At 38.3% G+C, this 24048-nt stretch overlaps 1 protein-coding gene and 2 pseudogenes across 2 annotated transcripts in view; 1 reads left to right on the forward strand and 2 right to left on the reverse strand.

The window, feature by feature from the left end:
- The window catches only part of ALKBH8 (alkB homolog 8, tRNA methyltransferase), a 77811-nt gene that overhangs the window by 51437 nt on the left and 2326 nt on the right, over nt 1-24048 (reverse strand). Inside the window, exon 1 of one of the 2 annotated variants that reach the window (XM_011368135.2) lies at nt 2633-2765. The exons of the other annotated variant lie outside the window; for it this stretch is intronic. The gene's annotated coding sequence lies outside the window, so the exon portion shown is untranslated. Of the gene's footprint in view, nt 1-2632; nt 2766-24048 lie in introns of those variants that run through there. 2 annotated transcript variants of the gene reach the window in all.
- On the forward strand, nt 3134-3252 carry LOC111744717 (annotated as a pseudogene).
- On the reverse strand, nt 20955-22209 carry LOC111744690 (annotated as a pseudogene).

Genomic DNA, 24048 nt, shown 5'->3' on the forward strand with positions numbered 1-24048 from the left:
TTTATTATGGTGACATTGGTTAATAAACTCCATTAAGTTTCAGCTGTACACTTTAACACTTTAACAGCAAAGCATATATATATTTACACTGTGTGTTCGCCTCTCATAGTTAGATTTCCTTCTATAACCACATATTTGACCCCCTTTACCCCTCGACCTCCCGCCTCCCTCCTACTCTCTGGTAACCACTAGTCTATTGGCCATGTCCATTAGTCTCTGTTTATCCTGTTCATTTGTTGCTTTGAGGTTTATATCCCACATATAAGTGATATCATGTGATTTTCAACTTTTTCTATCTGGCTTATTTCGCTTAGCATGATTATCTCGAGGTCTATCCATGTTGTTGCAAATGGCAGTATTTCTTCTCTTATGGCTGAGTAACATTCCATTGTATATATGTACCACAGCTTCTTTATCCAATCATCTATTGTAGGACACTTCGGTTGCTTCCCCAAAACACTTCTGCGCAAATCAAAATGGATTTGTACTTTCCCATTTCCCCTACTATCAGTAGTTACTAAATAAAATCTATTTTCACTACTTTAACTAATTTCCAGATGTGTTAATCTTTGACACACCTCAAAGTTTTGTTAAAAGGATTAAATATATCCACTACTAAATTTAGTATTAACTATTACTGTTAATTTCCAGAAAAACCAGTTCAGAATGGTTCAGGAAGATAAAGAAAAGCTGAGGGACCATGAAGAAACTATGTTATTGCCATTCCATTCCAAGGTCATTATATTTGGAATGGCAACTTTGCAGTATGCAATAGAGAACAAAGGATGAATGAGCTAAGAATTTTTTCTTAATATGTCACATGAGCAAAGACTACAAAGTGGAAGGAGAAAGATGTTGAATACATCTTTTTGAAAGTGTTTTCTGACACTAATAGTCCAGCACCAGCAGATGGAGCTTCATAATCACATTTCTAAGGGAGTCACATTCCCTTTCCTTTCTCCTCCCCTCAATCATGCAATATCATGTGAAAAAACATGAAGAAACACAAATCCACATAGCTCTGGAGGCTCATTTGTTCTCCATTCCAGTGACTTGGCAATGAACTGGCCCAGCAGGTCTGATTCACCTCTACAAAGCAGATACCAGCTGCTGAGGTCTGGAGGTGCTCCTTCTTTAACAAGGCCACTTCCCTGGCCAAGGAATTCCTACTGTTGCACAAAGGCTTGGATGCTCCTTGCCATGTTATGGGAGTGTTATGGGATGTTACAGGAGTGAGGTCACTATTTACTAGAATACTAGCCATGCTGAGTCAAGTCTAATCACATCCAACCTAGGCAAGCTTTAAAATAATAGTTTAGAGATCACACATGCTCTGCTAATAAGTTTAACTCCAATATATCCAACTGGATATTACCCTAAGGGGTAATAGGGGTATGTGTGTCCATACCCTCCTTGAACAACAAGCAGTATGGACAAATGTTCTTATGTTTATATGTAAATTATACTTAAATTATAGCAAAAATCAGAAAGAACTTAAATTCTTATCAAATGAGGCCTGATGATAAAGTACATCACAGGAATACAGGGTATACATATAAGTCTCTAGGACATACAAGAAATTAGGGATATGGATTGCCTCCAGGAAGGGGAAATGGATAGACTGGTAAGGGAATGAAGGGAGTGTTCCTCTTTTGTAACTTTTTATTTTAGTAGCTATTCAAATTGCATTACCTATTTAAAAAGAAAAAAGTTGAAATTAGAAAAAAATTGACCCCATCACTTATCGTATCACCCTGTCTTAATTCTTTGAACACCTATTCTATATTTTTATGCCCTCGTTAATTTGTTTATTCCCCATCTTCCTCCTCTGATTTACTAGAAAGTAAGCTAAATGAAAGTAGAGATTTGTCTGTGTTGTTCACCCTGTAGCACTCAGCACCTAGAACAGGATCTAGCACCTAGTAGCCACTCAATAAACGTTTACTGAGTGAGCTTAAATTTATTAACTTACCCTGTCATCTTACCTCCTAAACCTCTTCTTCAGAATTCTGCGTTTGGTGGCCCTCTTCAATATTTTCATTAATACCTGGTGCATTATGTCTGTCTCTGCAGTTTTCACATTGTGGTATAATTCCCTGTTTGTGTGTGGGGTTCATTCAGAAGGCTGTCATCTACTTGAGGGCATAGACTTTAGTGCCTGGCATACAGCGGTTACTCAGTAAATATTCGTTAACCAAAATCAAAACCAGAGGCTCACACTGGCCCATGGGTCTCTGAGATTACTCAAATTAGAGCACAGGAAGATTCAGCTGTGTGAGCTACCAGACCACTAGCAATGCTCTTTCTTCACTGGATTGGCACAGGTCAGAAAAGCCCAAGAAGCGCCAGACTAACACTTCTCAGGTTCCAACCGCCAGTCTGCAAAGGAAACAGAAGACTGACACAGGGCTTCCGTGCCGAACACAAACACATGCACCTCAAACACTGACAGGACCAACCAACGCATAAACACCCTACTGCCCAACGATCGCACCAGAGCACCGCTGGGGACATCCCTCCTCTCTCTAGGTTCTCAGCCTCATGCGGGTGAAACCAATAGAGACCGGAACAGGCCAACAAGAGAGAGCAACATTTGCGGTCAACATGCCTGCCAGTAAGAAGTGCCACAAACCTCCGCCTAGACTCAGGCTGGGTTCTCGCCACGTGGGTGCTTTCTCCTTCACCAGCCTCTCCAATCTATCCCGGAGAGCTGCAGCGGTTACTCGTACATCCCCTCACCTGGGCGCAGCCATGTTGGAGAAAAATTGCACTACATTTCCCATGAGTCTACCGGGCGACAAATGGCACTCCCACAATCCCCTTCGCCTCCCAGAGCTCCATATTAACTCTTTCTCCGCCAAGAGTCTTGGCCAGTAAACCCTAGCCACTAGGCGCATGTCGCTTTTGAGCATTTCGAGTATGGTTAGTATAACTAAGGAACTGAATTTTGAATTTTTTAAATTTTATTTAGTTTTAATTAATTTGGATTTAAATAACTGCATGTGGTTAGTGGCTACCAAATTGGACAATAATGTAAACTCTTTAATCTCCTGTTGGCCAAATTCAATTATTTCATCTCTCTCCACCTTACCTGAAGGTACTGAAGCTTTTAAAACACTTAAATTTCTTAGCCTCCTACGGCCATGCCACCCTGAACGTGCCAGATCTCATCTGATTTCGGAAGCTAAGCAGGGTGGGACCTGGTTAGTACTTGGATGGGAGACTACCTAGGAATACCAGGTGCTGTAGGAGTTAAAATGTGTGTGTGTGTGTGTGTGTGTATACACATATATATACACATATATATGTATGTGTATAAATTTATATATACAAATTTTTTTAGCCTTGGTGAAACTCCTCTTTCCTACAACTCTTCACACATTCTGATCACTTGTTTTCAGTTTTTCACTAGCTTCCCTCCTTTCCACAATTAAATGCAGGTAATCCTTCAGATTTTCTGTCTTGTCCCTTATTCTATAGTCTCCCTGTCTGCTTCTCAGAGTTTTAAAGAGATTTATGAATCTTCCCTAATCTTTATTTTCAGGCCTGACTTCCCTTTCTTCAGCTCTGGCTTCCATGTTTAGAGGGCAGTTTGGTTTCGTGAAAACAATATGGTCATTAGAATATGAACTGAAGTAGAAACTGCAAAACAGCATTTACTTTTTGGAATTGATGTAATAATTAACAACCATACATAAAGTAGCCTTTTCTACTCCTGCTCCTGAGTTACAGCAGCCCAAATTTCCAACAACCTACTGTCCATCCTTGCTTCCACAGTCTTAGAAAAAGGTGGATACATTTAAAATTTTGCATTCAGTCCCTTTTATACAAACCTTTATCTTTTCTCTCAGAGAAGATGACTCCTTGAAGTGATTTTCAGCTTCATTAAGACCTTACTTTATTCATTACATAACTCCAGTGTCTTCCATAGTCTTGTAATAATAGAAATTTAATAAATGTTGAACTGAAAAGAAACTTAATTTGAAGACAGAATTCATCTTCATCTATGCCAAAAGCTTTACATGGTGACCTATAATAATTTTTCAAAGGTATTAGGCGCTGACCTAATGACTCTTTCCTTAGTGACACCCTAGTCTTAGCTTCATAAGTGAGTCCTCTGTGTGATGAGGCAGAGATTGGCAAGATTTGTCTGTAAAGGACCAGATAATATTTTCAGCTTTGTAGCCACATATGGTCTCTGGTCACATATTCTTTTTTTGGTTTTCTTTTTTTAACAACTCTTTAAAAATGTAAAAACTTTCCTTGGCTTTCTTGGCTTATGCCAGCAGAATCTGGCTTATGGGCTGTAGTTTGCTGACCCTGGGACTGTCTTTCCAGACTCTGTAATCGTGAGCACAGTCTCAAGGTTAAGCTAAGATTGGCACCACCTCTTAAGACATTTATAATGAATTACAATATAAATTAATTTAATCAGATTAGCCAACACTATATTTTACAGCATAGAAAATTTGAGGTTTGTCCCACAGTAGAGTTCCAGAAATTAAAGCTAGAAGCAACGTATCACTTGGAATCACTTTTAGTTGCCAGTGACAGAAAACTGCTCTGATCGCTTAAAGTTAATTTTCCTTAACTGACAAGCTATCAGGCTAAAGCAATCACTGGCATTGGTTCTGCTGTTCAAAAATGTCATCAAGAATCCAGGTACTTTTTATTCTTCTGCTCCACCATCTTTGGTATGTTAACTTTTTATCCTCACTCTTGATGTCTCCTGTTTACAAGGTGACTTCTGCTCCAGACATTTTGTTCTAGAGTCTAGCTGGAAAAAAAAAGAGCAGAGTCTCCACCTTTTTAACCAGGAAATGAAGTTCCCAGTGGACTCCTCCTTGTTAATTGGGTCACACATTGGTTGCATATTATTGTAGGTAGAATAATGGACCCCCCCCCAAAGTATTCACACTCTAATCTTTGGAACCTGTAAATATGCAGACATAATTAAGTTTGCAGACCTTAAAAAAAAATTATCCAGGATCGCAAATAATCACATAGATTCTTAAAAGCAGAACATTCACTCTGGCTGGAGCAAGAAAGATCAAGCAGAAGTCAAAAAGATTCCAAATGTGAAGGATTTAACACACCATTACTCAGAGTCCATGCGCAAGGACCAGAGAGAGGCTTCTATGAGCTAGGAGCAGCCCCTAGCTGATGGCTAGCTAGGAAATGGGGAGCTCAGTCCTACAACCACAAGGAACTGGATTCTGCCAACAACCTGAATAAGCTTGGAAGCAGGTCCTTCCCAGAGCATCTTGATAAGAGCCCAGCCAGCTGACACCTTGATTCTGTCCTTACAAAACTCAGGGAGAGAAACCAAGTGAGCCAACCCAAACTAATGACCTACAGAACTGTGAAATAAGAAATTTGTGCTCATTTGTTAGAGCAGCAGTGGGGAACTATTATTATATGCTTAACCCCAGATCAAGCCCTGGCTAAAGGGAGTAGGATTGCCGTGAATGCTTTAGGCCAATCATGATTAATTCCATGGAGATGGGATGAGGCTCATCCTCCTTGAGACTGAGAGACCTTGATAAACTACAATATCTGAGGGAAATAAAATTAGGGTTCTATTAGCAAGAAAAACAGGAGAATAGTTGTTGGATAGACAATTAACAGGATGTTCCATAAGGGGGTTGAGCACTATCTGGCTGGATTATCATAACATGGTCTAATCTCGAAATTTAAGAGAAAGGGATGCTAGAAGGATGAGCACTCTCATCAACAAACAAACCTTTCAAAGGTAGAATTCTAATAGTTGTTATATTTCTACTTCAAGATTGTTCAATCAGAAAAGATTGAAAATGTTCTCAATAGTCCTTGAAATTGTTATATTTTTAGTATAGTTCCAAACGGTAAACCATTTCACTGCAGTTTCAAATTCAGTTCCTGTTCTCATGAGGTCTCTAATTTCCCTCTCCATTTTCTCTGAATCAGATCACATTTGGTTTGGGCTACCTTATGTTTTTTTCCCCACTTGTCCACAGTGGCAAGTGTACTAGTTTTGCTTTTTTCCCTATTTATGGATAAAACACTTTCATTTCTCAATCTTTCCTTTCCACTTATTCTTTTGCTACTTATTTGATCTCTCCTGGGTAACAACAAATTTGTATGAAATTTCTTTCACACTTTTGTCTTTTCTGCTGCTTCCCTGGATTGCTGGCTTCTTGAAACTCCAGCAAGAATGCATTATGTAAAACCATTTGATGTACAACTGTGACATTTCAGGACTTAATGCATTATTCATGCTATGATAAAAATTCAATGAAAAGTTTGCAGTTTTACAAGTTGCACGGTAAAAATATTCCATGCAGTAATTAGAGGCAAAGTGATAACAACAACAAAGATGAAGCACCCCTATGGGATCCTGTCCAGAAACTTGGGAAGGGTCATGCTGACTGTCAGTCCTCTGTGCCACTTTATGTACCCCCCTACTCTCTGATTTTGGGCTCATGTCCTAGTCACACTTATTTCGTGTCACCTACTGACTTCCTACATACTTCCTCTCTGATTCCAGTATCATCGGTAAAATGGACATAATATCTCCTCTCTGATTGCCCTGTATTCATGGAGTGATATAAATGATGTGAAAGTCCTTTGAAAATTTTGCCTATTCCTGCCTCAGATCTGTTCTCTTAGGTTCCAACCCCATAACTCTATCCTAGTCCTTTATCAATCTTTGTCAACTAAGGGGCATAACTACATGTTATCAAAAGGGAATAGAGACTGATATTACAGCCCCACTTCTGCTCTTTATTATTTCCCATGATCACTCTTCAACTTAGAAACTGGGACCATTGCCCTGGTTGGCGGGGCCTACTGACTTGCTCCAAAGGGAGGGATATGTACGTTTCATAATGGGCATTATGTCATGGGATGATGCAAGGGGCAGTGTATGAGATAACTGCAGATACATCAGAACTTATGTCCAATTACTCATTTTAACAAGATGAGTAACTAATCATATGCCATTTGGAAAAATGAAAAGAAAGCTACCTCAAATTTCCTCACCTCAACCCCAGCCTTCACCTCCTCTTCCTTTACATTCTCGTTATTCAACCCACCTTCCTTCCCTGTCTCTTCACCCTTGTGTCCCTCAGCTTACTCCTCAGCGCCACTCACCTCTTTCAGCTTTCTGCCCTACCAGTTTCCCTTCTTTGACTAGTACCAACCATTCCCACTGCCCTACCTTAAAGGTTTCCCTGACCAGCTCTTCCTCTATTCCTCCTAGACCATCCACTAGTCGCCCTATTCATCGTGGTTCCCCTTTCTGTTACCCCTCTATCTACGTCCCTAAACCTCCTCCTAGGCCCCCTTTCTAGTCCTTTGGACCCTGGTCCTTGCCAACACTCCAACCATCCCAACCAGACCTGATGATTCACAAATATCATCCTGGAGAGATGGTTTTTCTACTAGTGGGACAGTCCGGTGCAGTTCAGAATTTCCAGGACTGTGGATTGCCAGTAGCCTGACCTGGTAAACAGAGGAAATCAATGATAATGGAACAACCAACATTCATTCAGCTTGGAGGGTAAGCTCTATTAATTACAGGACTCCCTTTTCCATGAAGGTGTTTTCAGCCATGACCAGATTCTGGTTATCTTATACTATCTGCATTTTGCCTTCATCCTCATCTTATCAATCCTCCTCAGGTTCCAGAGGCTTCTTTAGCAATTTCCTTTTCTAGAGAGTTTGATCCTTCCTCTCCTGCCTGATCAGCCAGCCTGCAGAGGCTTCTCCCTTTGCAATTGGCTTCTCCATGGAACCTGGCCTGTGACCACAGAGCAAATGGCAAGACCGGTCACAGAGAAGATAGAGAAGAGTGAAGAGTGGAAAGCATTTAATCTGATCTCTAGGAGGGTAAGTCCAATTGACCTACCCAGGGTTAAAGTGTGTGCAAGAAAGCCCCTACTATAAATAGATGGAGACTCACAGGTTTTTTGGTCTGGTTCCTCCAAGACTCCATTTTTCTACATCCCAGGATTCTAGAACCTTTCCGGGGCCTTTAAGCCCTTGAGAAATGCCTCCCATAGAAAGAGAGGGGCCCTCTATTGTGTTCTCATCCAAGCTCTGAAGGTTGAGCTTCTCTCTCTCAGAATGTGGCTGGTAGCAGAGTTTAGAAGGCAAGGACATGTCTAGATCCAACTCGGATGATAGAAGACCATCAGAAGAACAGAAGACATATTAAAGTGCTCTCCTCAAAATGATATGTAGATTCAGTGCAATCCAAATAACAATTCTAACATATATTTTTAGGGATCTGGACAAGCTGATTATAATATATAAAGAAAGAGAAAGAGCCTAGAAAAGCCAAGACTCTCTTAAGAACTTGTAGGAACAATTTCCCTGTTAAATATCAGAACTTATTACAAAGATTATAGTAATTAAGATAGCGTAGTACTGGTGCAAATGTAGACAAATAGACAACTGGTATGGAAAAGAGCCCAGAAACAGACTCACACGAGTGGACACTTACCTTAAGACAAGAATAGCATAGTAAGACAGTGGGGATAGGACAATCTTTTCAGCACATTGGTTCTGGGTCAAAGGGATATTCATGTGAACAAAACTTCAGCTGGACACCTACCTTACACTACACTCAAAAATCGATTTCAGGTAAAACAGAGATCTAATGTGAAAGATTAAAAACAATAAATCTTCTAAAATTGTTCTGGTCATGAGTGGCCATTGAGTATTTGAAATGTGCTATTAAGATTAAAATTCGCACTGGATTTTAAACATAGTATAAAAAAAAACAAAATATCTCAATAATTTTTATAATGAAATGCTGAAATGATAACAATTTAGATATATTAGGTTAAATAAAACTTTAAATATTAATTTTTATCTGTTCCTTTTTGTTCTAATTAGTTACTAGAAAATTTTAAATTATATGTGTGGCTTGCTTCATATTTTTTATTAAACAGTACTGTTCTAGGGGGTAATAAAATATCTTCACAACATCAAATTAGGAAAAAGTCATAAGTGGCATTTAAAAAATACTATTAAGGGAAAAGCTGATACATTTGTCCACATTAAATTATCAAAAAGACAACATTAAGAAACTAAAACGGCAAGCCGTAGCAAGAATATAAATTTGCAGCACATACAACTCCGAAATGGCCTACACTAATAATAAAGAACTCCAACAAACTGACAAAGAAAACACAAACAATCCAAAATTAGTAAAAGATTCAGAGCAGACACTTCACTAAAGAGACTATCCAAATGATCAATAATACATGCAAAAAGTTGGTCAACTACACTAGTCAATAGGAAAATGCATATTAAAACCATAATAAGACATCACTACATACCCACAAGATGGCTATAATCAAAAAGACTGACAACGCCCAGCATCGGCTAAAATGTGAACCAACAATAACCCTAGTGGAGGAGTCCATCTTTGGAAAGCCACTTGGTATCACCTACTAAAAGTGAACCACAGGCAATTCCACTCCTAAGTATATAGCCAAAATGTTTGCATATATGCACCCTGAGACATCTACAAAAATGTTCATGCAGCATTATATGTAATAGTCCTTACTGAAACAACCCACTGTCCATCAATTATAGACTACATGTATCAATTGTAGTGTAGTCAGAAAAGGGAACACTACACACTAATGAAAGTATTAAAACCACAGCTCTGTGAAACAACACAGTTGAATTTCACAAACGTAATGTTGAGGAAAGAAAGACAAACACAAAAGCAGGCATACTGTTGACTCTATAGAAAGTGAAAAAAACAGTTAAAGTATATGGTGTTGGAAGTCAGGACAGTGAGTACCTTTGAGGAGAAAGGAGAAGGCAGTGTTTGGAGAGGGGCAGGAGGGGTCTTCTGGAGTGTGGCCAGTGTTCTATTTCTCGGCTTGTGTGACAGTTAAATATGTGTATCCTGTGTGGTAAACGAGTGTGAGCTATACATTTTGGAGAAAAGCTCTTTTCTCTGTATGTATGATGTTTCACAATAAAAGTTTTTGTATTGTGTGTGTGTGTGTGAGAAAGAGTGTATGTTTCAAGTGAGAGCACTTATCAAGAATCCCTGACTTGTGACTGAGTTTTGACCAGTCGCAGTGTCACGGGAGGAGGTGCAAGGATTTCCTGGGAATCCAGCAGCTCTCCCCTTAAATGAAACAATTAAAAAACTGTTTCCCTTAACTCTATAAGAAAAAAAGTATTTAAAATTTATAAACAATTCATTTAAAAATCTAACAAGTTTGGTAGCTTCATATTATCATTAATCTCTCAAAGACCCCAAAATACAAAGATACTTACCCAAAGAGGGAAAGCTTCATCACTATACTGGATATAAATCTATATTTCATATAATCTTCATGATTTTTTCTAACTTGAGGAGATGTCCTGTTAGATCTGATTAGATGGTCTTAGCTTTTACCTTCATTATGGCTAACTAAGACCTCATATTAAAGCACCAATTTTGCCATTTTCTGTTGATTATTTGTGCTTGAATTATCTTTATTAATCTTTATTGTAGGGAATTTAGGATTTTCTAACTCATCCATTTTGCAAAAATACTTTTTGGATTATATAAGCATTTACCAGACACAAAAACTATGGCTTTCTTAAAGCAAAGGACGGAGGGTGCCAGAGTCAGTACCCCTGCCTGCACACTCCCACTCTACTTCTTTTAGAGCTCTTAAAGTCTGTGACATGTGACGATCAGACATGCAGACTTAATGAAGTTTCCAGTATACTAAATATGAGTGGAGAGTAATTTGCTTTAGATAAAACTATAACTAGAACTCACAACATATTCCTCCAGATACCCAAGTGGTGCATACTGCAGGTTAGAGGCCAATACACGAAGGCATGTTTCTCAGAGGATGGTCCTGAGACACGCTGCATCAGAATCACTGGAGAACTTGTTAAAAATGCAAAGTTCAACACCCCACGACATAATGAGTCAACTAAAAACAATTATAAGTTTTAATAGTTTCTCTGAACCCCATTTTTAAATCTCTGGGGCCAAGGCCCAGCAATCAGTATGCTTAACAAGCAATCCTGCTGATTTTGCGAGTGTTCAACCATCAAAGAAAAATATTTTATATTATTCTCAACATCGAGCTCTTTAAAAATGTGCCGCAGAGTAACAAACTGCCAAGTTTCTAATATACTGGAGATTTGTATTTTAGTTGCAAGGGACCAAGAAGCCAGTTAATACAGTACTCAGACTAACAAATCACTAGGGAACCCGTAAAATTGTCTCGAAATAATTCTAATTATTGGCATGTCCATATCCCATTTTATAGATGTAACACTGAGACTTAAAGACAAAGTATATAAGCTGTTTAAGTAGGAGATATTTTTGAGAATGATTTACATTCGTTTCCATGTTCTCACATGAACATGGAATTTTGTAAGTTAAATTTTGTAAGTTAAAACATATATATCTACAACTATGTTTTAGTAAGGTATTAAAGTACTAAACACTTAACATACATCATTTAATCCTAACAACAACAAAAACAACCTAGGAGTAAGTTTTATGCTCTCAATTTTACAAATGTGGAATCTGAGGCTCAGAGAGGTTAAGCAACTTTTCTAAGATCACACAGTTAGTGACAGAGGCAGGAGTCCAACTCAAAGTCTCTCCTCTTTTCCAATTGTATTCATTATGCTGAGGGACACCATTGCAGAGAAAATCCTTTTTTTTTTTTTTTTTTTTTTTTTTTTTTTGAAGTCTATCAAAGTGTTGTAAGAGAAATACAGACATGAAAATGTTTTGTTTAAAAGGTTGCATCCTTTAAGCTAGCACATGCAAGAATAATTTACACAGTATAACTCTTAAACCTTCAATAAAATAGTGTGTTCGGAATTTTAATTGAAAGTGTAAGTGCTATATTATTCATTTTTAAAAGACAAGCAGCATTAATAGTCTTGTTTTCTTCTGTTTTTCCAGCTTTCAGTGTCAGAAATAAGATTGCCTAGCATCATTTTCTCAACTATTTGAAATCATGGCCTAAGGGACCATGTGGTTAATAGGAAGTTAACTAGACCTAGAATTTACTTTTCAACATCTCTAGAAAGCCTGTTGACATTCTGAGGATGAGGCATTAATAATTAATTAGCATTGATTGTAAAACTCTTCATGAAATTTAACACACCATAATGGAAATAGATAGCTTTGAAAATCATTTGAAACAAGAAACTTAGTGAAGTTGAATTATTGAGGTAGTGATACAGGTAGACCATGATCTCAAGTTTAAAATGTTTTCTATGTCTGTCAAAATAATTGTTTGGGGTTTATAAGTCTCTGACAGATTTCTTATGTCATCCCTTTATTACAAATTCCTCTAATGGATTTAAATGCTCTTTCAGTCCAATCAATATAAATGTTATTGTGACAGTGGCTTCCTGTTCATTGGTTCTAATCTAACCTGAGGAAACTGGGATAAGGTAAGGTGGTTAGACAAGCCTTGCCTGAGAATTCAGGAAACAAAAGAAGTTAGGGACAAATTGTTAAAGAAGTGGGGGTCTAGGACCTAAAGAAATACAGTAAGCTCATGGCCATATTTCGTTCTAGGTAGCAAGCACCTTTGACCAGGAGATGGCAGTAGTGGAAGCAGGAACTTCTAGAAGAAGGCATCTTGGGCAAATATCAGTCAGTACTTGGAAATCAGGATACTGCCTCGGATCCGGAATCACCAGAGGCATCTGACTGATACAGGGGCCTTCAAGAGGTACCATATCAGTGAAGTGGTCCCAGGCTTCTCCTGTTTAGTGTCCAAATAGGAGTCTAAAAACTAAAATCAAGGGCTAGGAGTATGAGCAGATGTTACCAAGCCTTGGTAACAAAGGGTCACTCAGAAGTAACAGACACCAAAGCACTGCAATACGAAGCAGAAAGTTGGACAAAGCTTTTAAAGAGCCAAAGTCACAGAACAGAGCAAAGAGAAATTAACTGGGAACCAAAAATGTTGACACAGTGGCTGGCTAACGCCAAAGATCTAAGCTGGGCCCCTGGTTCTGCCAATTAATAAAGTAGTGGTGGGGAGCATATTAGCAGGCCTCTGTAGGCAGCCTGGAGTCTGGCCTAGGAGGTAGTTTGGCACCGGAGAGCCATCGTGAACTAGGAGGTAGTTCAGTTTCTTGGGCCATACTAAAAGTGTCTATGAGAGCAGCTAAAATGGAATGCTGTAGGTCAGAAATGCCCCCTTCTTTTTCATTAGCTGTTAAAGTGAATATAGTGATTAGGAATGAAACCAGAGTGTCAACTAGGGATAAAAGAAGGCCAGTGAATGATTTTTCCAGTATCTTTAAGAGATGGTTGGGGGAGGGTGGGGTTAGACCTAATCACTACAAGGAGAGATATTACAGTAAGCACTTCGCTTCTAGTACAATGCCTTGCATTCTTGCTTATGCATTTTATAAAGCATTCATTTTTATAAAGCATGGCTTAGTCTCAAGATGATCTAGAACTATCTTTAGTTCTTCTAGACAAGTCTATAGTACAGCAAAGATGGTGTTTGGAGCTGTTAAGTACCTGAGGACATTGAAAGTGGAGAAATGGCATCAAATTACTAACTGAAGAAGAGCTGAGAACCTTTGTTCAGTGTTCTAAACAAAAACACTTAGATTTGAGTGATCATTTGCATTTCCTGAGGGAAAATATGCTTCAGGAATACTACTTCCCCTAGGCATACTTTTCGGTAAAAACAGGGTGAAGTCCACCTGTACTAGGTTGTCTGTCTGGTCCAGAGCATAATATTAAGCAAGAATCAGTCACCCATCCTTCTTTTAAGTTATAGGACCCGTGTTCAGCATCAGATGCACAGCCCAGCCTCAGGACAGCTCCTGCCAGTTCCAAAACAGTCCTCTCGAACCTCTCCTCTTTCACATCAGGATGGAAGCTCATACTCTTCTTGTTAGGTCAGGTTTGGAACAAGTGTTTGGCGAAGATTATCTTACGGTAAAAGATGGCAGGCAGGCAAAATCAGAGTACTCACAGCCAGAGTACCCTAGGTTTGTTTCTTATACAAACAGGGCAAGAGAGTCTCTGAGGGAAGACTGATATAAAGAAATTTCTGAAGGATTTGGGTTTCAGATTTCGATCACCATGATCTAAGCCCTTGAGCCATAAAAAATATGGTGTGAACACTCCCTGCTCCCAAAACACTGAGGAGGCGGCAGGGAACACTGTCCATTAGCTATGGAATGCTGATCTCCACACTAAATGGCCCTAAACCACGGAAGAGACAGCATTCAAAGGAAAGCCCAACACTCAGGTGTATCAAGTTGGCATCAGGCTGTGCCAAGCCAAATAAGTACTGGCATAAGTGCTAGAAGGAAGTAGCTGTAGGTGAGGTCCTACATGGAACTGGAGATTGAGGCTTTAGCCAATAATCCTTTCACTGAAGACTTAGCCAAGTCTGACACAGTAGACATAGGTCTGCTGTAAACAGCTGGGGCTTCAGCTCCTGTCTGCTGTGATGCACTTCAGTTCTACTGGAGAAAGACATCTAGCCTAGAATTTAAAAAGCTGGTTTATTGCTTCTCTCTCAAACCCTCACTGTTTCTCTCCCTGCAAATTTGTCAAGGCTTGTCCATAAATGCTGTCATAGGGGCTGTTACTCACACAGCAGGTTGCTTACCCCATGAGGCAAATGATCTTCAGCCTGGTTTTCATGTAATCAGTGGAGGAGTCCATGACTAGATTCTAGGCTCCAGAAAACCAGAAAAAGCTAAGTCCACACCAAATAGCTAGACAAGACATCTGAAGCTCTTCCACACATGTCAAACTATCAGAGAGGTGGGCCACACTGTGGTTATGTGTCCCATGTACCAGGTCTTTAAGAGTTGGTCCTTCTCAATGCAAAAGGAGATGTAAGGCTTCAGAGCGGTATTGTCCTCCAGTTACTCTTGGTCTAGATGCCAGGGCCACAGTGTTGCCAAGGTGAAGTCAGGGCACAGGTGAGGCTGCTAGTTCACTCATGTCCCTGTTTGCAAGTCAGGCTGTCAAAAACAACTCTCCAACTCCTTAAGGGACATAGAGGCCTAAAAGGTACATATGCACTCAGGTAAGGACGAAACACATTCAGTTAGTCTGATAGCAGCTGAGACCAGAAGCCCCCAGCTCCAAGAGTCGCTTTAGCCGCCGTTGGCAAGTTCTGTTTAAACCCAAAGGGAAGATGAAGAACTACATAGAACTAGACATCAATCCACCAATGTCACCAGAAAACAGTATACCCAGAGAGCAGAACAGACTTAAACATAACATGCAAGCAATATAAGGTAACAGTCATGACAAATCTCAGTGACAAAAAAAAAAATTCCAACAGCAGGCAATTCTTGGAATTCCCAGCAGGCATCTTTTAGGGAAATCCAGCAGGAAGTAAAAGGCCTCAGTCACCAGAGTTTAAGGGCAAAGTCTACTTCTTAGGTGAAGGACTCCCAAAAGCAAAGCAGGGTCTCCTTTCTCTGGGAAGGTCAGCTCCCATGACTTGGGATCAGAAGCAAAGGGCAGAAAGCACTTCTGAAGAGCTCACAGACTAAACCAGAGAAGGAACCGTATGGGGGCTTTAAATCCCTCCTGGCGGAAGCAGCTGGAGCAGGTTTGAGACTACAGGTGAGACTCCAGGTGTGCTCAAACGGCTCCTACCTGCAAAGAAACCAAACCCTCAGGGAACAGAGATCAGTGGGGTCTGATGTATACCACTGTTACAGTGGTCAGGTAGGTCCCTCCTGCTAGTCTGTTCCAACTCTTCAAGTTTTACATTGTTAATTCATGTTTCCCTAATTAAGTTATAAACTCTTTGAAGGCCACAGCTTATACTTTTGTATCCTATACTGTAGCATCCAGGATCAAGTACTGCACATAAATAGTGCTAATACATATATATATTTGTTGATTTATTCTGGTTTAAAGGCAGCGTGGTATGCCAGGGGGCACAAGTGAGTATTTCATTTCAGCAAGTCTTGTCATCTTTCTGCACCTCAATTGCTTCTCTAATAGGGGGCAGTTAGGCCAAACTGTTGATTTTTAAATTGTCTCCCTTTGAACCTTAGGGTTTCTCGGAGATGCCTCAGGTAGTCACCATGCACAGTGGGAGTGGGGAGAGGAGAGGAACACTGGCCCACTATATTGAGAACAGATCTGCTTTTGTCGATTTTATATTTTGAGGTTCACTGTGGAAGGTCATTCTTAAGGGTAAAATTTTTAAAACTTACCTGACTCGATTATTTCAAAGGTCCCTTTAACTCTGACATGATATGATTTTGTAATTCCAGTGACATTTATGTGGGACAAGTGTCTAATTAGGTAGTGGTCCCTCCCAGTCTAAAAGCTGTGTGACCCTTTACCCTCGCCAGCCTCTGGTGACATCTCCTACTTTGGCAGAGACGAAATAAAGACAGCTGTCTTGTTTGTGTTTAACTGCATACCTATTTCGTACTACTCAGCTCAGTCATTTCAAACGTGTAGCCACCTCCCTTCCCTCCATTTTCATATAAACCTAATTTGTGTCCTAATTGTTGGGAGAGCTACCTGGAACACCCCTCCCTCCACTCAGTTTGAATAGATCTATGGTTCTTTCCACTTTTCCCCCCATTCTATTCTTCCTTTGCCTGGCATAATATTTGGCTTTTTTCTCCCTCTGCCTATTTAACACTAAGAAATTTCTGTGGTCGATGTCTGTAGACCAATGACCTAAGCAATAGAGAAGGAAAAGTGATGGGAGATGGAGAAAGGGAAAAGAAAAAATAAGAGGATGGAAGAAGAGCAAGAGGAGTGAAAGAGGAGGGTGGTTTGTACAGTCTTTTGGCACATGGTGATAGCCACCCCTCTTGCCCCCTCTCTAAATTACATCCAAAATTGCCACTATGTGTGGAACTGCTTTTGGCTAACAATCTAGTAATAAATAAATAAAATAAAATAAAATAAATAATAAATAAAATAAAATAAATAATAAATAAAATAAAATAAATAAAAATAAATAATAAAATAAAACTTGCACTCTTTATTCCTTCTCATCAAATAGCAGTCAATTAGTATGTCTTTGAGAGACAAAACCATATAGTAGTTCAGATGTGGGCTCTGCAGTCAGACTGCCTTGAATCTTGAGGACTTTGTGACCATCATTACTAGCTTTGTGACCTTGACCTCTCTATGCCTCAGGTTTCTTATCTTTAAAGTGGAAATAATAATAGAACCCACCTTTATGATTATGAGGATAAAATGAGATAACACAAGTAAAATGTTCAGTATAAGACCTGGCACAAAGTAAGGCTCTATAAATGTTGGCTGTTATTCTTTTAAAAAAAATGTTTTGCTCTAAGGCTTTTCCCCCATCTCTATCTGCTACATCATGTTCCTTTGTAAATGAATTGGCCCAGTCTCTTGTGGCCTTACCATGCCTACCACAGCCTAGTAAATGTTAATGGCAAACATTGCTTCTCTCTGTGGAGTGCCTATTAAATGTTCTTGCTGTTGTACTAGTAAAGCATTAGTTTCAGTTAGACAAAGAAAAGAAAGAATCACATCTTAGTCTGTTCACAATAGGCCTGTTTAGAAGGTTCAGCCTGAGGCATCATACTAATGTTGTTATTTTATTGCAAGAGAGAATAAAATATGAAACAAATGAGCTGCAGTTGATGCTTTTACAGAACTTGGATTATCTCCTGAGTGTGTGGTTCTTAATCAACTGTGTGTATGAGAATCACCTTGGAAAGTTTTCAGAAAACATGTCTACATGGGCCCCATTCCCCCAAGGATTCTGATTCACTAGGCCTAGGTGATGTTCTAGCATGTTTATTAGGAAAACGGTTACCCAAGTGATTCTGATGCAAAACTACTTTTCCAAGTATTCCTGGCCCCATTCCTCCCATTTGAGGAAAACCAGTTTCAACTAGAATGTAAAGACCATCCACAATTTTGATGGTGCTCTCCACAGAACTAGGCATACTAGGCATTTCTTAGCAAATTCATCACTCTCAGAACAAAATGTCTTTATAATTACAAAATTATAACTTACATTCCACTGGACATAAAGAAATCTAACTATGGGAGGTGAACACACAATGTAAATATGTATATGCCTTACTGTTAAAATGTACAGCTGAACCTTACCAGATTTCATTAACCAATGTCACCATAAAATAAATAATTTTTTTAAAAATTACATTCCACTGGGATTCAGCTACCAGCAACTCTTCTGATGGGGTTTTCTGCCATTTTAATGAGAACAACAAAAACACAAGGACTGTGGATAACTTTACAACTCACTTTCTTCATCTGAAGCTAATTCTACAGTGGGATGTTTAAAGTGTGATGGCTTTACTGTTGCCATTTTTATTTTTCTCTTTGATGCTTCTCCCCTGCTTTCTTAATTTAGGATACTTATCTACTTTAATATTCGAGGCACCCCAGTCACTCAGAACTTTAATTTAGAGACAAGAGCAAAACATAGAATAGGAAAAATGATTGAATTCTATTCTATTTAACTAAAGCATACTTTTTAGTTTCATAAAAGGATAGATGTTATAAATAAAAATACATATTGGTTCACCTTCTTGTGGCTCCTAAGCTTCAAAAGTTCTCCCAATTATCATTGGCTGCTTCTCTGCCTTTAAAATTTGTTGATAATCCTGCCATCTGTAGCAGATTCTTCGATACTGGCCCTAAGGAAACACTGGCTGAAATCATTTAGCAAATATAAAAAGGATTTCAAAAAAGGACAATTTCCTCGCATATTCAAACACAATTTCTTATCTCCTTTATTCCTAAGTTCAAATAAATCAATTAAGTCAGAGACTGGTGAGAGCTCCCATATCATTTTAGTTAATATGTAAAGTGCTTATGATAGTGCCTGGTACAGAGCGAGAGCAATATGGAAGTATTTTTATCATTTTTTAATCTTCAGCTATTATTATCCTTGAGCTACAACTAAATTTTTAGGACCTAAATATGTGGAATCTCCTCTAGAAATGTGTCGGATCTATAGTAGGCACTCAAGAAATGCTTGTTGAAGTAAAGGAAGTTTAATGGACTGTGAATTTATAAATAATGTTTTTGAGTTTCCAAGATGCTTCATAGAAGAAATGCCCTTTCTACAATAAAGAAAGAAAGAACAGGTACTCTAAACCTAGCTGTTATGTGGAATTTGAAGAGCTGCAAAATCAAATTTTAAAGGCACATCACTCCAGGCTGTTCTATATTATTGACTACATAACACACATAAATACATGATGCCATGAAATGTAAAGCAACAAACTTTTACATGACCTGCATACCTGTACTGCATAAATAACAGGGCATTGCAGTGACATGACACTAAGAAGAGAGATGCTCTACAATGGAATATTTTTATTATGTGTAGGAAATTGTCCCAGACATACTAAAGAAGGGTATATCACAGACACTCCCTCCATATCTCTAATGCACGGCTTACTCTCATGCATTAAATTTATCTGTTCCCATGACCTTTTCTGCTACTAGACTGTGAACTTTTCGAAGGCAGGCTTCACGTTATTTATCTTCAAATCACCATTGCCCACCAGAACCTCGCACATAGCCTTCAATAAGTGCTGAATGAAGACAGGATGTCACAGTAATCTTCATCTTTTTCACTTTGCATATTAAATTAGTAGGAGAAATGTCTCCATATATGGTAACATTTTCTGGGAAAAAAATTGACATATCATCTGAAACACAATTTGACAATGAGAGTAAAGATTTGAAATGTGGATAGTCTCAGAAATTTCTAGACAGATGAATGCCTTATCCATGTTTTTCTTTTGTCATTCTTCTTTCCATCTATTCGCTCATCCATCCACCTATCTATCCATTCATCAATCCATCGCTTATTTATTTAAAGTACACTACCAACTCATACTTCCAAAATAGGGGGGAAATGTGTTGTTTTTGACTTATTAAAATAAATGCATAGTCACAAAGACTACTTTTTTTGCTTATTAATACAAAACATTTTGCCAATAGATCACATAATAGAGGACTTAAATTAGTGAACAAAGCTAAAAATCTATACCAAAATTTAAAAATCTAAATGAAAATCTTCTCCACTACATAGATAATTATGATGGAAAAAGCCAGACTTTATTACATTTCCTTCTCTTCCCACCACAAGCTGGTAGATTCTGAAAACTAACTAACTAAATAAATAATAAATTGAAGGAACCAACATCTAAAACTTGATCTTCAATGTTGTCTCACTTGAAAATGAATGAATTACATAGATTTTCAGAAAAATCAGAGTTTTTTAGTTTTGAAATAAACATGAAAATTTCTACTCCACAGATACAAATAAGCCTTTAGGTTTTGTGTTTATTTTGTGGTCAACAGTATATTTAAAATTAAGGCAAATGATATAATACATATGTGGGATATAGATGTGGATTATTCCCTGAAAAATATTTTAGAATAAAACAACTCCATAAATTCACAACATGTGTTAGAATAAGAAACTTGTAACAATGATATATTATGTAACAGCTATTTATTACAGTGGTTAGTTGTATACTTTCAATAGTTTAGTGTAACCAAACCATCCATCCATCTTAAATCTAATTTTGCCTGATATTTTTTACCTCTAATTTTTTTAAATTCTGGACTACTGTGCAGCAGAATTCTTTTAAATACCCTATGTCCTGATTCAAATTTTTCACTATATCCACATTGTCTGACCATACAGATTACTCCCAAAAGTCAGCAAAGTGCTGTCTACTGGTAGCTTTACCATGATAAAGAAGATAGCATGAGAAAAAAAGGCCATTTTTTAAATGAAAACTATTTGTGAAATCAGAATTATTTTGGCCACCAAAATAGCTATTCTTGAAAAAAACTACAGATTTAAGATTTTAGAAATGATTCCTGATCCTCGCCTTTTTAATTTTCAAATGAACTATTTTCTTCCTAATGATGAGAACTGTCCCTTTTTCTAGGAATGGAGACTTCTATCCCCAATGGATTAGAAAGAAAAGAATGACTTCTTTGCCATGCCAGCCACAGCCTTCTTGACTGCATACTCCAAGTCAATGCCAGAAGTGACGGGGAGCTGAATATTACTGAGTATGTTCTGAGACTCCTGGACATTAATTCCTTCAACCTTGATCACCAGAGCCCAAATTCTAGTTCTCAGCAGTCTTGGATGATGCCATAGGCAATAACAGCATATTTCATTTTTCCACCAAAAACAATGCTGAGGATGGTTTCAACCTTAGGATCAGCCACAAGCAATTTAAATATTTCATACACCTGATATTCCTTTATACAACTACTGAGATCCAAAAAGTTGGGTGGGTTTGGACCATTAAGGGAACTTATGTCTTATGGAGCCATGTCTAGTCCAGCACCATTCACAAAGCAAGTGGTATTTCCACTTAGTTTTATGTATTTGAGGTCATATCTGGAGACTGCATTTTCAATAGATGCATTTTTAAATTTTTTGTTCATGGCAAATATGTCTTTTTATAGCTATCTTAAATTGTCTTTAATGTTTATCTAGGTATCAAAACAGATAGCTTGTCCTTCCAGAGTTTCACCAGAGGGTTTCACTTCAACTTAAGTAACACAAATTTCCAGGAAGAAATTACATAACTTCTTAATTTGATTCACAGCCTGATTGTTATAGACCCATAAAAGCCTAAATTTTGTCCCATCACTAAACTTCATAGTTCTTCAAACAGCCTTTAAAAATGTAAATTTTTTCCTTAAAAATATATTCTGGTGTACAAGCTGCCACCTTAAATGTCAATGCCCTCCACCCTCAAATCTGTCCATCAGTAAAGGCCATTGCAGCATGGGCCCATTATTTCCTTCATTCAAATAACTAATTGCTTCCAAACTGCCTGGGCATAGATCCCTGCCAGTTTGGAAGCCCATGAGGACTTCCTAAGTTAATTAAAAGATACACTAGTCTCCAACAACCTGAAATTCTATAAACCTCTCTGTATATCGTCCTACTAGAGTATCTATTGGTTGTATTTTTCCAGTGTTTATTAAATGATGCAAAATTTGCTTTATTCGTTTGGCTGTGACAAAGCTGCATATCAGAGTAGTTTTCCTTAAACAGTACCTTGTACTCTAAAAGATAAAATATGTTTGATGATGGGGGTGTTTAGGAATGGCACTTCAGGTTATCAGAGCATTAAAATTCCCAAGTAGGAGCATCATACACAGTGTCAGTCACAAAATATTCAAACTTTTGCCTTGTTGTCTGACATCACGTTCTTGCTCCTGGGTTGCTGCGGGATCCAATATCTTTTGGAGATTAATTAAACTCCGTAGGAGGTGGCTGTTAGGAGTGTGGTCCTAAGCATTAGCATTCACAGATGATTTTGGCCTGCATTGTCACAGAGGAATGATATCTTAAACAAAAACCAGGCACAGAGGAATCGGACTGGGTGATTGAGATGGGAGGAGGAGACAGTACAAATTTAATTCTATATTGGATATAAACCTGGAGAAGAAGCCCACATTGTGTGTGTGGTGTGCGTGCATGTGTGTGTGTATATGTTTGCACCTCTATCTGGATATGAGTTCCTCAAGATCATGGACAGTGTTTTATCCATCTTTGTGTCCCCAGTATCTAGCATAGTGCATTATATATACTAGGTACTCAGTAAATGATTATTAATTAAATGAATTACATTCTGGACCAGTCTTTAAGTCACTGGAAATTACATTCTGGACCAGTCTTTAAGTCACTCTCTCTAAATCCTGTTTTGAGAACTACTGACACAGCTGCATGTCTGAGAGTCTTAGATTATTTGGTTTGGTTTGCTTCTCTAGCATGATGATCAAATTTTCACATAACCCCAGTCATAATTTTATCAATATAGATATTAATAGGCATATTGGACCTGACCATCACTTTAGTTTTGTACACATAGAACTCCATGGGCCTATAAATTCATTCTATTGGAAAACAGAGTGGCCTTATATTAATTTTCAAACTTTATTCAACAATTAAGCAAAATGAGGCAAGGCCTAATACTTTCCAGCCCAGAGGCTTACTGTTTAATTATGAAGCCAAAACTTAAAATACATCTCCTACTATCAAGTTTTCAGGTCACAACCCTAAGGCCAGAGCTAGATTAAAAATAAATAAATGGGCCATGACTTCCACCCCACCCACGAAATGATCCAGGCAGGAAATTCCTACCTGCCCATTGCTCAATCTAACCTTGCTAAAGAAAGAAACTTCTGGGTGGAGAAGTTTTTATTCAAATAAATTCCTAAGGATGATGTTCAGTGAGGGATCTCCTAAGCAAAACAGCATACTCACATGTCTGGAAAATACCCAAATACTGTGTCAGTTGTAATGAGCCAATGTGGAGTCCAGGTAGATGACAGAGCTCAGCCATCTCCTAGGTCTTCCCATCTTCCTCAGCTCCACAGCTATAATTGGGGCAGGCATTAGAAGCACAACTTCCACCTCCATGGATTCTCCACTCATTATGTCTAAATACTACATCAGATGATCTCAGTTTCTTAACTACCCCCTCATTTGATCTCATGATAATCTGTTAAATAGGTATCTTATCCAGAAATATGTAGCTGGATTCATGGCTAACATTTATTGAGCACTACAGGCCAGTCACTATGCTGAGTACTTTAGAAATCATTACTAATTTAATCCTGCCAGCAACACAACAAGGTAAATGTTCCTATTATCATCCTCACTTTAGAGATGCAACTGAAAGAGATTTAGCCCAGGTTCCCTAACTTCCAGGCTGGTGCTTTAACATTATTTAACATTGCTCTAGTAAATGTCACCGCTCATTTTATTTCCTTTTCAAATAACTAATTGCTTCCAAACTGCCTGGGCATAGATCTCTGCCAGTTTGGAGCCCCATAAAGACTTCCTAAATTAATCCCAAGATATACTAGTCTCCAACAACGTGAAATTCTATAAATCATCCTACTAGAGTGTATATTAGTTATTTTTCCAATGTTTATTGATGCAAAAAAATTTGCTTTATCTGTTTGCCTGTGACAAAGCTACATATCAGAAGTTTTCCTTAAACAGTAGCACCTAGTACTCTAAAATATAAAATATG

The sequence above is a fragment of the Pteropus vampyrus genome, unplaced genomic scaffold (assembly GCF_000151845.1).
Source record: "Pteropus vampyrus isolate Shadow unplaced genomic scaffold, Pvam_2.0 Scaffold139, whole genome shotgun sequence".
In the NCBI taxonomy this organism is placed as follows: Eukaryota; Metazoa; Chordata; class Mammalia; order Chiroptera; family Pteropodidae; genus Pteropus; species Pteropus vampyrus.